Source organism: Rhinolophus sinicus, chromosome 3, assembly GCF_057876585.1.
Source record: "Rhinolophus sinicus isolate RSI-liver-muscle chromosome 3, RSI-T2T, whole genome shotgun sequence".
Lineage (NCBI taxonomy): Eukaryota > Metazoa > Chordata > Mammalia > Chiroptera > Rhinolophidae > Rhinolophus > Rhinolophus sinicus.
This window is the reverse complement of record NC_142503.1, coordinates 27,504,750-27,519,412: the sequence shown is the minus strand read 5'-3', so window position 1 is coordinate 27,519,412 and position 14,663 is coordinate 27,504,750.

Below are 14,663 nucleotides of genomic sequence, written 5' to 3'. Positions count from 1 at the left end.
GCCAATAACTTTGTGTCCCCCTTTCCTACCTACAAGTTTGCTTGTGGAGCCCTATAAACTCCTAGGACTCCCTGGAGCTTCACTTCTCAAACTTTATTGTGCACACAATTACCAGAATCTTAATAAAACACAGATTCCAGTTCAGCGAGTCAGGGATGGGTCCCCAAATGCTGCTGCTTGTGGCATAGGCATCCCACTTTAAGTGGCGAGGCTATGCAGCCCAACTTTAAAGAACTGCGTCAAAGTCCTGACTTTTTGATGAGATTTACTTTAGAGGAAGAATAATCAGCCTTAAAATGATCAGCCTTTTAAGTATAAAACCAATTTGAGTGGAGGGCTTATTCTAGGGAAGAAGGCTATAATAACGAAAACCCTTTTGTTTTCCAAACCTAGTCAGCCTAAAACCACCAGTAACTACTTGTGGTCTGATGAAATCAAGTTTATTTGCCCATTGCTATGAAAGAGGCCACACAGAAGATGAAACATGGATCATCTCACTAAATAGGAAAACACAGGGTTCTTACATAGTTCTGTGAAAAGGACGTGTTTAGATAAAATTTAAGCACAATCCTATTTGGATAGGCTCAAAGTTAGGCTGTGTCAAGGGTCTGGACGGCAAAGCAGACCCAAGGTCCTGTTTCCTGTGGCCCTACAAAGTTAATGCAGCTGTGGAATGCTGTGTGCAGAAACCCCCTTATTTGAAGCTCTGCTCCCGGGTTGTGAACTGAGGCTGATTTTCCTCTGCCAGAGTGGCTTAGACACTGTATGTAAGAGTGGGAGGTTTCATTCTTACTGATGTCATTTCAAATAGCTATAGTCCCTCAAGAAGGGGGTTAGTAAGACACTATAGACCTGCAGTGTGTCCTTGGGACAAAAAGTTTTTCCTTTCTACTTTGCAAAGCTGTCTTTATCTATGCCTGTTATTTCAACCCGGTGCATGGCCAGGCAGATATTACTTTCTCAGTCCAAGCTAATTTTTATCTTCTCCCTGTGTAAGTGTTAGAAATCCAACTCAAAATAATTTAAAGAGGGGTGAGGGCACACTTTCCAAGCTAATTGAAACTGAAAAAGAAGCAGCTTTGGGGATAACCAGATTGGGGATCTCACGTAGTACCATCAGGGTTTGATTTTTCTCCATCACTCAATTTTACTTTCCTCTGTGTTGACTATATTTAAGCAGAGTTTTCCTACACTGAGTGAAGATAACCAAAGAGTACTTCTTTTTTCCAATAGTTTCAACCAAGAAGCAGAATTGATTCTCACTGGTCTGAGTTGGTCCTGAAGTCAGTTTCTCAATCAAGCACTGAACACATGAGAATGGACTGACAATGGAGAACTGGTGACTTAGAAGGAAAAACAAAGTTCTGCCACTAAAAGATGTGAGAAGGTTCTCTAGTCAGGCACAAACACAGATGTGTGGCCGTACAAAAGCTCTCCCAAAACTGCTGAAGTCACGCCCTGTAGGGGGCATTGCCTTTATTAACTTATTAGGTAGGTATGGCTTGATTGCTTTGACTTCCCTTCTGAATCCCAGAGGAGATGAGAAAGAATTCAGAGGAGATGAGAAATGGTTCAGGGAAGGGTAACATAGAGAGCAGAACCTGGTGAGGTAAAAGACTCTGCCCCATCAATTTCTGTTTTCTGTGACCATTTGGGAAGAGGCTAAGAGGGGGCTCCGTTTCAATCATTTAAAACCTTTCTAGCAACAACTCATCCATCTTCATGTCCAGTCCCCATGATTCAGTAGATGCCAGATCATCTGTGGATGAGGAGTCGGGCAGAGCTTCTTTCCTTGCTTAGAATGCTTGCCTGAGAGGAAACAGAACCAATGTGCTCTGGTAGGCATCCAGGGGATTCTGGTTTTACTTTCTTTTCTTTCTATTTTTTTTTTTCTATTTTTTTTTTTATGACACTGGAGGTGTCCAGAGTTTTGTTCCTTCCCTCCAGGGCATCTACCAGAGAAGTATGAGTTAGAATTTCTATGCCCCAGGAAATTCTAAGAATTGAACAAATATTGATCTCCTTCCTCACCTTCTGCTTCCACTGGCTATCCTTGATTATATCCTTTCCCAGATACATAGTTAGTCCCTCCTTTACATGGGCAAAAGAAGCCCTTCTATTGGGAACTACACTTTGCCTACTCTTGTGAAAAAATAAATTACAACATTTAGAATTCTTCCCCTCTTAAAATAAACTTTATCCATGTATTATCTCATTTAATACTCACAAAACCCTACCAGAAAAGTATCTCATTTTATAAATAAAGAAACTGGGATTCAGAGATTTTAAATGGCCTGTTCACGTTTACATAGCTAATGAGCAAAGGGCGATTTTTCACCCGGATTCTTTTACTACAGATCTCATGATTTTTCACCAGGCTACATTATAATTGCTTCGCTTTCTCTCTGCCATTTACCTCTCTCCTTACTACAATTATACCACTATACCAATAAGATACCAACCCAATAAGATCCTAGATGAGCTCAGCTAATCTAAGCTCACATTATCCAACTAGAAACTAATTAGCTATGGACATATAGCATACTGAAGGAAGATCTGAACTTTCCAATCAATGAAAACAGACACTTCATCAGGATTCTGGAGAAATCTGAAAGACAATAATCTAGCTAGCCAATATCCTAGAAATCAAAGAAAGTCACCAAGAGCCCCACAGACCAGGAAAACCAAGGCAAAGGAGTTGGGGTAAGAAAAAAGAAAGAAAGAGAATATCAAAGGATGGTGTGTCGGAAGAGAAAACTAACCTGTATCCAGATTTTATTATCTGCCCGGTATTTTATACATGTTATTTATTTCAACCTTGACAGCTGTGAAGTAAAATAAGCAGGACCTCTCAAAGAATAATAATGTTCAAAGCACTGCAAAATTTGTAAATAGGATTTCAACCCAGAATTGTCTGACTCCAAAGCTCATATTCTTTGCACTAAAATAGAAGACATAAGAAAAGAAGAAAATCTAATCTATTCCCAAGAGTCCTGAAATACTTACCAATAGCAACATGGTTACAATAAGTGTGTTTAAGCCAAAAACACATTTCAAGTGGTCAGAAACAAGCCAGACAATATGAAATCTAGCTATATCACCTCTTCCTGCAATTGCTCTTAGCCATCATTATTGATTTGATTTGATTGCTTTGAGTTTTCCACTAACAGCTGCCTAGAGGTGGGTGGCTCTCATTGATTAGCTACAACCTGTATCTGCCCAACAAGATACAAATACATATTTACTGAAGCACTTAAACAAAAGGATAATGTCTGACTCCCCAGTGATGTGCCAATCTTGGCAAATAACTGACACAAGTTCAGAATCACAGAACTGCTTGTCTTGAGAAGCCTTTGGTCGAGCCTCCTGTCTTCTGGCACATGCTATTTTCAAGTGTGAAGAGGTTTTTCTTTACCAAGGCAGTTAAAAGAAAGTCAATTTTGTCAAAAAGAATAATGTGTAATCCAATGTTTCACCTGTTTTCATAAGTTTAGCCATAAATGTGTATACGCAAGCCTAATGAAAAATTCAGAATCTCAATAAATAGCCAAACTCTCATAAGGAAGAGACATTCATTCACTGATTGAATTAATATTTTAACTGAAAACCCCTATTTTCCAGGTAGTCTCCTATATCTTTTAGATACAGACGTGAATAAGATATACACATACTTGTCCTCCTGGGAAAATTTTACATTATAGCAGGGAAAGCTAAAGCCAATTATTACACATATAGTCATGTATGTGCTTACGTAATCACAAATGTGATATGATACATGAAGTGAAAGTCATGAGTTGTGAGTGGACATACTAAAGAATTACCTGATTTCATCTAAGTGTTATAGCAGGCTCCTAGAAGTGATGCTTTGAGTTCAAAAGGATAAACAGGTGCTGTCTAGGAGGAGAGAGAGAATGGTTCAGAGAGAGCATGGGTAGCATCATTAAGCAGAAGCATGAAATCCTCAGGGGTCAGAAGGAATTCCAGTAAGGATCACGAAAATTGAAGAGGGAGCAGCTTGAGAAGGAGCTAACGAGGTTATTCAAGGTTATCTAACGAGGACGGTGAGACACATTTTGAACTGTAATTTAAAGACAATCTGTTGACATTAAATGATATTAAGCAAGAGAGTGAAGTAATCATATTTGTTTGTTAAGAGATTTCTCTGGGTACTATGTAGAAAATACATTGGAAAGACCAAATAAAAATATTTTGCAATAATTCAGGAGAGAGATGATGATAGCGTGGATGAGAATAAAGGCAATGGAGGTGGATAAAAGTGGGTGGGTTTGAAAACACAGGATCTACTGTTTGACTCAATATGGGGGTCAAGAAGAAAGAGGGTCCAATGTTATTCAACTTGAGAAAATCAACAAATTATTGTGTTAATTATGAAAATAGAAGAAATTCCAGGATGCACATTTTGGAAGATGGATCATAGGTTCAAACTGTGTTCATAATGAATTTTAGATACTTGTGTGATGGGAAGAGCTCTTTAGTAGGACGCTGGTTGAACTGACTAAAGATACAAACGTAAGAACAAGTCTGAATTGAAACAAGGCTCCCTCTAAATTATTAGGGTATTATTGCATGATGACACCAGGACACAGACATGAGCAAAGGAGACACCAATAATAGATATTCCTTGTAACAAGTATTCTCCTCTCATGTGGGCCTTCAAGTTAAGTGACCTAACCAACCTTAATTCTCTATTTGACTGGCTCTCTTCTTTCAGTTCTATTAGGATATGACTTGAGCCATCAAAAAATGGATGTGAAAATAAAGATGTGAAACAACATTGCCTAGAACATTATTGCCCTAACAAATAGGCTAAAATTTTAGGTATGAAAGGATATATTCATAGATGAAAATTTCACAATAGATTAAACAGAAACCAGAGGCTAATATTAAGATTATTATTAATATTAATATTGTTTATCAAATATAAATTCTCAACACTCACCTAGGTGGTATATAGGACATTTTTAAATACTTGCTATACATCATACTTATGATTAATCAAAGGTAATAATTCATACATGAAACATTTAATTATTAGGCAGTACAAGATCAAGATATGGTGAAATATGTACCGTAGATTATTTGTTCAATCAACAAACACTTGTGGAGGAACCATCATTTGACAGCCTCTGTGTTGTATCTGTATCTGAGGATACAGAGGAAAATAAAATATTAAATTATTGTGGAAAATCAAGTGTTAGGGAAAAAACAGATGAATATCTAACAGTTACAAAGTGTAAGTACTAGAAGTAAATACGCATTTCCATGGCAATATGTAGATAGTACCAATTAAATTGGTTAATGATAATGATATTTGCATTTAATATGAAATGATGAATGTGCCAAATGGAAAATGGTGGAAGGATTTCGCAATCATAACCCATGGTATGGCAAAAGAATGGAAAAATAAAAATTGTGGGGGACTCAGTGGCTTATATAAAGGTGTATAGTGGGAAATGGTGGAAGAAGAGTCTGGAATAATGAATTGGGGTTTTGTGTATTGTGCCATGGGTTTTTTTCTGCAGGTAATGAGGAAGTAGCTGATCTATTCCCAAAAGGGAGGTGAGTCATGTTCCATCATGAGGCCTAGGTCTGGATATCCATTGAGCAGAATGGTTACCTGAGTAGTCACTGGATTACTACAAGTCATGTTCAAGGAGAACACAATGGTTCAACATCAAGAAAGCCAAATTTGTCACATGTGAAGAGTAAGCACTACTGATGAAATCAAGAGTATCCCAACGCAAATGGTTCCAGGAATAGGTAGATAGCAGAAAGCAAGAGTAAATTAAAACCAAGGGTCCCAAGACCTGGAGAATCAAAGATTGGTTTAATTGGCCTCTGGCTAGAACATGGATGAGTTGGCCTGATTAAAAGTTATTCAGGTAGGTGAGCTCTCACATAGGGAGACAGCAATGTTTGTTAAGCAAAAGACTAATTGATGTTTAAAAGGATAGCACTGGGGTGTGGTGGAAGATGGAGCAAAGGTGTAGTGAAGAGGCGTCAGGAGAGCATTCTTTTGTGAAAATGAAAGAAAGACTTTGACGAAGGGCTGAACTAGAGCCATGTACATGAGCTGGAGTAATTTGATCAAGAAAGGAAAAGATGATATGAGGCCAGAGTGTTGGGTAAGATGTCAGGATCACTAGGATAGGTAGAATTTAGCTTGATGAGGAGGAATAGGGAAGGGACGTCAGATGGAGGGAAGGGCAGCAGAACACTTTAGAGGAGAGCACATTTGGCAGACTCCTGAGCCTGACCCCATCTGGCATTTTTATATTCACATCTGGTTCCTGGTATGAGCTTCATCTTCTGGAAAGAATTTGGAAGTGAGCCTCTGTACCATATTGCTTACCATCCAGTGGTTTCCTGTGTCAGTCACTTCTAGAAGTTTCAGCACAAAAGCCCATGGTTGGAAACCAAAACAATAAGAGGTAGTCTGTGGATTTGCATTTATATAGGAGTCTACTGAGAAATTTCCCAAGGTCCTCAACTGTCCAATCCCACCATGTCCACAGGATATGAACATTTCTCATATTTGGCTGAACTTTTATACAGGATTATGCAACATGGTTTAGTGAAATAAACTCAAGCTTAGACCACATATTAGCTAAATGATTGGTGAACATTAGCTTACAATAGGAAAAGATGACTGTCAAAAGGAAAAATGATATGGCTTACGTATGTGCACACATACGCTCCTGCGGAGACGTTCTGCAGACTGGTCACCACTTTTTAATGATTCCATTGACGTCAGATGGTGTCTAGTGCAAGCAGCTATTTTTATATATCAATTTAAAATGCAGCAGCTATCTCTCCTCTGAATTAGATCACAGAGCAGCAATGAAGCATGTGCCTCAGACATAAAGTGGATGAACAGGCACTTCTGGGTTATGTTAGAGAGAATATGAGCTTTTCTCAATCTTCCCTGGAGTGATAGTTGCAGTTGCCAATTGTATAAATCACTGGGTGCTTTTTCTTGAAGTTTTGTAAGGAAAGAAGAAAGGGAATATTTTGCTTTGCTGATCAACTAACAGAGAGTTGAGCACAGTACACAGAGCAAACCAATCTTTAGGGAAGTAGCAAGATTTTCAATGCCAGGCAGGAAAGGGGTGAGTGTAAAATAGTTGATGTCCTTTTTCTCCAATTCTTTTGATGAAAAAGAAAGTGGGTTATTAGGTTCAGAGCCAAGAAGATTACCTGGGCCCTAGGACTCTAAGGGGTGCCTTCTATGACTTTTGAGGCTATGGTTCATGAAGAATTTATCCAATCGGATATGTTCTGATACAGATGTTATGGAAAAGACCTCCTGATATTCCGGGGAATCTGTGGACTAAAACATTGATGTACAAGCACACAGCAGCATCACAACTATTCCTGGTATCCTGAGCAGAATCCCCGAGTAACTCTGAACATATTTTCATATGCTTCCATGTTTTGATGAGAAATAAAGCAAACCAACATATCAAAAAACAGCACATGATACATGTTTGAGAAAAATATCCTAACCATGACGACAAAGGTCATACAGTAGATTTTTAATCCCCCTGTATAAAATCAGTTTCTTGTATATATAATTTTGTTTGTTGCAGAAGGTAGCAACTCATTATCTTAAAAAATGTGGAGGTGAGGGGGGATGAACAAATATTCAAATTAAAACCATCAGCTTTTTGTACCTCTATGTTGCTTTCCCAGATAAGTACAGACATTTCATCAAGACCCTTTGTTTGCTGGGCTATGTTATATGACAGCACTTTATAAATTCTGAATTTGAAGTTGCAGTCGATAATATCAGCTCCCAAATGTCAGACATCCTAATGAATTGGCTTTTCAACTTTTCAAGCTGTTCGCTTTCCTTGCTTCCAAAATGTCAAATGTAAAGTTTCCTGATAACAAAGCTGTGCAAAGCACGTGGTTTTTTTTTTCTGCAGCTATCATAATACCTAACGGATAATTCTTCCAAAACTTGTTTCATATGTAAAAGCCTCTGTTCTTTGTTTGCTGTTCTGATTGTTCAGATTGAGTAAGCTTTTAAGTAAATTAATGAATAAAATCAAGACCCTCCGCAATACAGCACTTTTTTTTTTTACCTTCGTTTTTTCTTTTAATTTATTTTTTAAATTTATTGGGGTGACAATTTTAGTAAAGTTACACAGATTTCAGGTGTACAATTCTGTATTACATCATCTATAAATCCCATTGTGTGCTCACCACCCAGAGTCAGTTCTCCTTCCATCACCATATATTTGATCCCCCTTACCCTCATCTCCCACCCCCCACCCCGCACCCCTCTTACCCTCTGGTAAAATACAGCACTTTTGACATGATTGATTTCACCACTTCTAGTACAGAAATTTGTATTTTAAAAAACTATTAATGTTTAATTAGTCTCTTATTTTTAATTTGTCTTTTGTTCCAGACACACAGCTGTTCGGTTGCCCTTTTGGAAAGTGAAGGTAGAATAGCTAAAAAAAGAACTTCAAGGCTCATTGAACATTTCTTCATTAACATGTTAATCTTGCAAAACTGACATAGAATTGCACCTTGTATTTCATATAATGTTGTTGTAAAGCAGTATTAAAAATGGACTGTTATGCCTTTTTTTCCCCTATTTTCATCAAAGCTCAAGTGGAAATACTCATTGTTGAAAAGTACAGAAATTAAACCATAGATTGCTCGATGGGTTTGTTGGTTTATTGATACGTATACTCATTTACTCATTCATTCAACACATATTTTAGAGTACCTATCTGGTTTTAACCACTAGGCTAGTTAAGAAATACAAGGATAAATAAAGCACACTTTCTGACTTCAAGGAGTTAGAATTTAAGGTGGGACTAGGCTATGCTATAACCATAGATAACAACAGATGAAAGACTATTCATTTCTTCTTTGTGGACATGCCTTTCAAATTAAGTTCCTAAAGTTCTGAAAATGAATATTACACAGTAATTCTTGTAGAACTTGCCTAACCTGTGATCTAACATAGCTCTAAAGGATACTCCTTTTTTTAGGTCACATTACCATTCAGCTTTTCTCCTTTAATTCACTTGTGTTTCCTCTATTTTAATGTATGTCCAATAACATGAGGCAGGACACAGTGCCCTTATATGGTCCATGATACACACAAATACAGATTTCTAACAGTGACCCTCCTCTAAATAATTGTTTGTATCTCCATTTTCAGCAAATTATTTCTCCATTTTCTTTTTTATCACTCAGGAAAACAAGTTGGCATTCTAGCCAATTCTAATGGTCATGAGCCTTATCTTCTATTACAGACAAAGCACACAACTTTCAGATGGCTTGTTTGATAAGCAAAACTGTCAACACAGAAAACTCAAAAACCCTTTCTCCATATTGACAAAGGAAGAGAATAAATATAGTCATGTGGTATATGCATCAAATATCTCTGGAATAAACCAGTAGTATCAGTTGCCTCCAGGATTGGGACCTGACTGGCTTATAGAAAGTGATTGTAGGAACATTCTCACGGTATGTCTTTGTGAGCCTTTTAAACATTTGAACTGTGCATATATTACTTATTTAAACATACATATGCAAATATGCTCAAGATTAGACATTTCTCAGGCCCACTAAACAATATATTCACACTTAGTTTTAAGCTCCTCCATTGATCTTCCCTTACTCTGAACCAGAGATCCTGAAATTCTCTTATTTCCTCTCCTCGGTCAAGCCAGCATTCTCCTCCGCATTCCATTTTCTTGTTTTTTTGCACCATCTTTCTCAGCACCTTGAATGCTTGCCATTTGCAGCTTTCCATTTGCCCTACCCCAACCCATACTCTTTCTGTCCTCATGCCCAAGGTAGTTCAAAGTCTCTGGGAAACTGCTTTTGTTAACTAAGTCAGAGGAACAATATTTTTGAGAGCCTGCAGTTGGTACATGAACACTGATTTATCGTACCTTGACCTTGCCCACCATGTAGAAATACATTGTTCCTATAAAATTAATTAAAATCCAAGTGGATATATGAAAAACTATATGAAACTCTATCTATTCTTATCTAGCTCTCTCCTCCTTGACTTGTGATCTCAGGTGAGACCATAGACCCATGAGCCTCTCAGGTTCAAAGATGACATAAAAACACGCATTGTCTTGAGTAAGGTGATCAACCTCTCTCACCTGTCCCTGAGATGTCAGCAAGAAAGGATGCTCTGTCTCCTTCCTAGTTAAGAACTTCTTGGGCCACAAAATTTATTTCCTATCCCAGACAACCAGTGAGTAGCCTAAGAAAGTATTTTTTCCTTCCTACATTAAAGAAAAGTAGCTACTTTTTTTTCTAACGTTCTTTTATAGAAAATACTGCTATCTTTGACTGGTTGAGTCGAGGGACTTAACTATTATATCTAAAATGATATTTTAAATGAAATATTAGTCAAATATTGCAGGAAAGAAGTGCCTTTCTTTCGATTGATACTCTTTTGAGTGAGTGTCAGAGATAGTGAGTTCAGAATATGGAGTAAATCTATTGTAATAATCCTCTAAAAAGAGAAAATATTGCTGCTTAATAGAATTCGTGAATCACTTTTTCAGATCTTCTTCTAAAACAAGTATAATTGTTGCTTTCCCACAAAAGAGCATTGGGGGTGTCTTTTATTAGAAATTAGTCTGCTGCTAGGAAATTAAAGACTATATAATTGCATCACTAAACTAGGTCTGATGTATTTGACTTTTAAACTTCTTTACAGGACTTATAGTAGGAAGTTTATATAGAATGTCTTGAACTTTAATTTAAATTATATATTGTATATTTTTATGTCTTGTCTCTCCAACTATACTACATGCTCCTTGAGGAAAGCAACCAAATATTCTATTTTTTTAATTAAAGTTTATTGGGGTGACAATTGTTAGTAAAGTTACATAGATTCCAGGTATATAATTCTGTAATATATTATCTATATCTCACATTGTGTGTTCACCACCCAGAGTCAGTTCTCTTTCCATCACTATATATTATACCCCAAAATATTCTTTAATCCACAGCATCTGTCTCAGTGTCTGACAGATAATAAATCATCAAGAAATGCTTGCTAAGTAACTTGAGAAACTAAAGTTGAGAAACTGTATGGAGTTGGCAAGATACAGCCTGGAGGAGAAACATTTGGGCCAGTAAGAATTAAGCCACTTCCTTAAGGATTAGTGTTCTTAAAAGGAAAATCAATTGAGTGTAAAGAATAAACTTGCTTTGTTTACAGAGGAAAATATTCAACCTCCTTCCTTTTCGAAGTGAAAATAGTTATTTATTGAATATAATACACTCAAAGGAAAAGTAAACTGCTATAGTTCCCGAAACATGAACGACTAACGCAAGAGATCTAAGGAGGCAGAAGAATAAAAACGTAGAAGGTAATGGGGGAAAAGCAGGGCTGGTTAATGGAGAAAATTCATGAAGTAAGAGGCAAGAGTGTGCAGGGCAGAAGCAAGGATACAAAAGGATAGAGATTGCCAAGATCTTGGTTGGTTGTACATTTTCATTGTTTCTTTGGGTTGTGAAGCTCAGAGTAAATGATCATTGATCGGCTTAGTCAATTATTTGATATTTGATATTTTAAATACTTATCATGCTTCCTTACTAATGCATTAGTTAATTGACCACTCTTCAGTGCTCACCTGCTCAATTCTTGAATGGTTAGCTGCTGCATTCCACCACTGCATTATGGGAACAGATAAATATAAAATCACCCCCAGAACCGACCTATCCTAAGAACTAACTGACCATCACCCTGATGCACTCCCCAAATTTAAATTTGGGGACCTCTATATTTAAAATTATTCAGTTCAACTTAAACATGCAGAGATAACTTTGGGAATAAGAGCCAAAAAAATAGCTTTATTACCTTATATTTGAAAGCAGAGAAGCCAGCAAAGTTGTATGGGACAGAGAGGGGATTAAAGGGGGTAGAAATGAGAAGGAAGCTTTCAAGAAAATATCCTCAGTGCTGTGGTGGCTAAAGAACTTTTTAACCCCAAAAGGTCTAACGTTTAATTTGAATATGTCCATATGTATGTAATGTACTTGTCTACTCTGATATACTTCAGGAAAGTCTTCTACTCACACAAAATTACCTTGTGTGGGAATATGTTTATTTTTGTTGGCTAATTTTTTGTTGTTGTTTGTTTGTTTGTACTTTTTTGTGTATGTGGAAAATAAGGAAAGGATCTAAATCCTACCTTAGGGTTGCCACAGTATGGAATTGGAACAGCATGAGCAAGACTGCAAGTCAACTCATAAAATCAGAGGCAACTGGTGGAAGCAGGTGTCCGAAGCCAGAAGCAACCACAAGTCCCTCTGGAGCACATGCAGTCTTGGAAAGGGCTCTCAGGTCTTCCACAGTTCAGGGAATGGGGCTCAAATCAATCCTTTTTAGACTTGAACGGATAGGGAGAACGCCAGACATCCAGATTACATAAGTACTTGCTTTGAACAAAGCACTTCCCCACAATTAAGCTATTACAGATACCATAGGCAAAAGTTCGGTGCATCAATAGCCTGCTAGAAAGCCAAAGGAATATAAGATTATGCATCAATTAATTCTCCTGCATAAGAATTGGATTTCTGTTTTCCCTATAAGACCTTGATTTTTTTTTTTTTTAAAGTAAGTTAGTTAGTCCCTAGAGAAGTGATCACTCGACCTGGAGACAACACGTTAAATACGTAATTATTTCTCTGAAGTTTCAGTTTTCACTTCTCTTGCGGCAAGCCCAGGGACCTGGGCTAAGGTGCTGGATGTAGATGCACCAATATTTTGTGCTCATAGGACTTTATGCCTTTCTTTCTGATTTTCCATAAAAGCCAAATTTGGATTTTCTGTAAAATGGCCATTTGTCATTCCCTGTCTGTGGCAGAGACTACCAGTTGCCTGTCAAATATTTTTAGCGGTGTAAATTACTACCCAGAAAAAGACTCCATTTCCTAGCCAACTCTACATTCTTACACAAGGTGGCATGTGTCTAAAGTCTATCCGATAAAATAGATGCAGAAGCATTGTGTGAGGTTTCTAGAAAGTTTTATTAAATGTGAAGGGACAAATAACTTTTGGGACTTATTCCTTCTTTCTGACAGCCTGAAACTCAGATGTGATGGTTATGCTTCAGCAGTGATCTTGGACCAAAAGATACTTGCAGACGGAAACCACAAATCTTGAGGATGATGGATCAGAACATAGGAGCCTGAGTCCTGAGTGACACCACAAAGATTCTCCAAAAAAACTTGGAAATCCCTGTCTGACCTTCTATTACATGAGAGAGAAATAGCTGCCAATTTATGTGAACTATTTTTATTTGGGTTTCTCCTATTTAATGAAGCAAATATAACCATCTCTCTCTTCTATAGGACAGGTATTATAAGTGTCATAGAGTTCAGTGCCAGGAAAGGCGACTTCTACCATAGTAGGTTGGCTTCATATCTCACTGCCTTTGCTTTTTATGACCTGTCTACCAGGAAGAGCAGAGTTAAACATAGTGGTTGTTTGGAGTAATGACTCTTGCCCTAACCTGCTGCTATAATGATTTCCATCGCTTTCCCCTACCGCCAGCCTAACCCATTCCCACATCTTCTGATAGAGTACCTGCATTTGAATGGTCCAGTTGCATAGTAAACTTCCTTAAAATCATGATATATATATATATATATATATATATATATATATATATATATATATATATATATAATCACAGGGTTTACTATAATATGCTGATTAGGTGATTTATTGTATTTTCAAAAGAAATAATACAGGAAAAGGGAACTGTGACTTGGATCACTGGTATTTAAATCCTAAAACTGCTTAGTCTCCCTTAGGATATTCTCTCAGCTCACCAAATTAAAATCTATATACATTTAGAAAAACAATTCAGATTATAAATAAATAAAATTCTTATGCTTCCATTACATACACAGAACTCAGGAACCCAAGACATGGCTATTTATGGTTACAAATTAATTGGTGTTGGATAATGAATTTTTATGATAACAGCTAGTGAGGGCCAGAGGCAGGATCTAAACCCAGGTCTGTGTGCATCCAAAGCTTCTGCTCTGTGTACTGACTGCCATTCAGAAAATAATTATTTAGAAGGCACAGTCTCAAAACAAAACAAAACAGAACAAAACAAAAATCTAATGTGTTAACAGCCATCATCTCCTCTCCTCTTCAAATATGTTTTCGGGTTTTTTTAATTAGAAAAGACAGATAACAGAAAATAAACCTATACAAATTCTACAGTTGCACCTCAGCCTCCACTGGTCTGAGGTGCCAGAGTCTTGAAATTTGTGATCTCCTATTGACATATCTCTGGCCCCTCCCCATCTGTTCTCTTGATTCCTCCAAGACTCTGGCAACTTCTCAGACCTGCAGGGACTTTCTCCAGGTGTAAGTACATTGGAGGGAAATGTGGAGTGATTGTCACATTATATAAGTAAATGCAAAAAAATGAAGCCTCATTTTCATTGGAACATAGTTCTGACTGCAGTCTCTTTTGTGGGTGGAGAAAGCTATCCTCACAGTAGACGATTTTGATAAACCTGCTGTCAATAGGATAATAAAGTTATATTTCCTTTGGGCAATCTACTTAAACACAAAGATTTTCTTAAGCAGATTATTTGGAAAACAACTCAATAAAGCAACA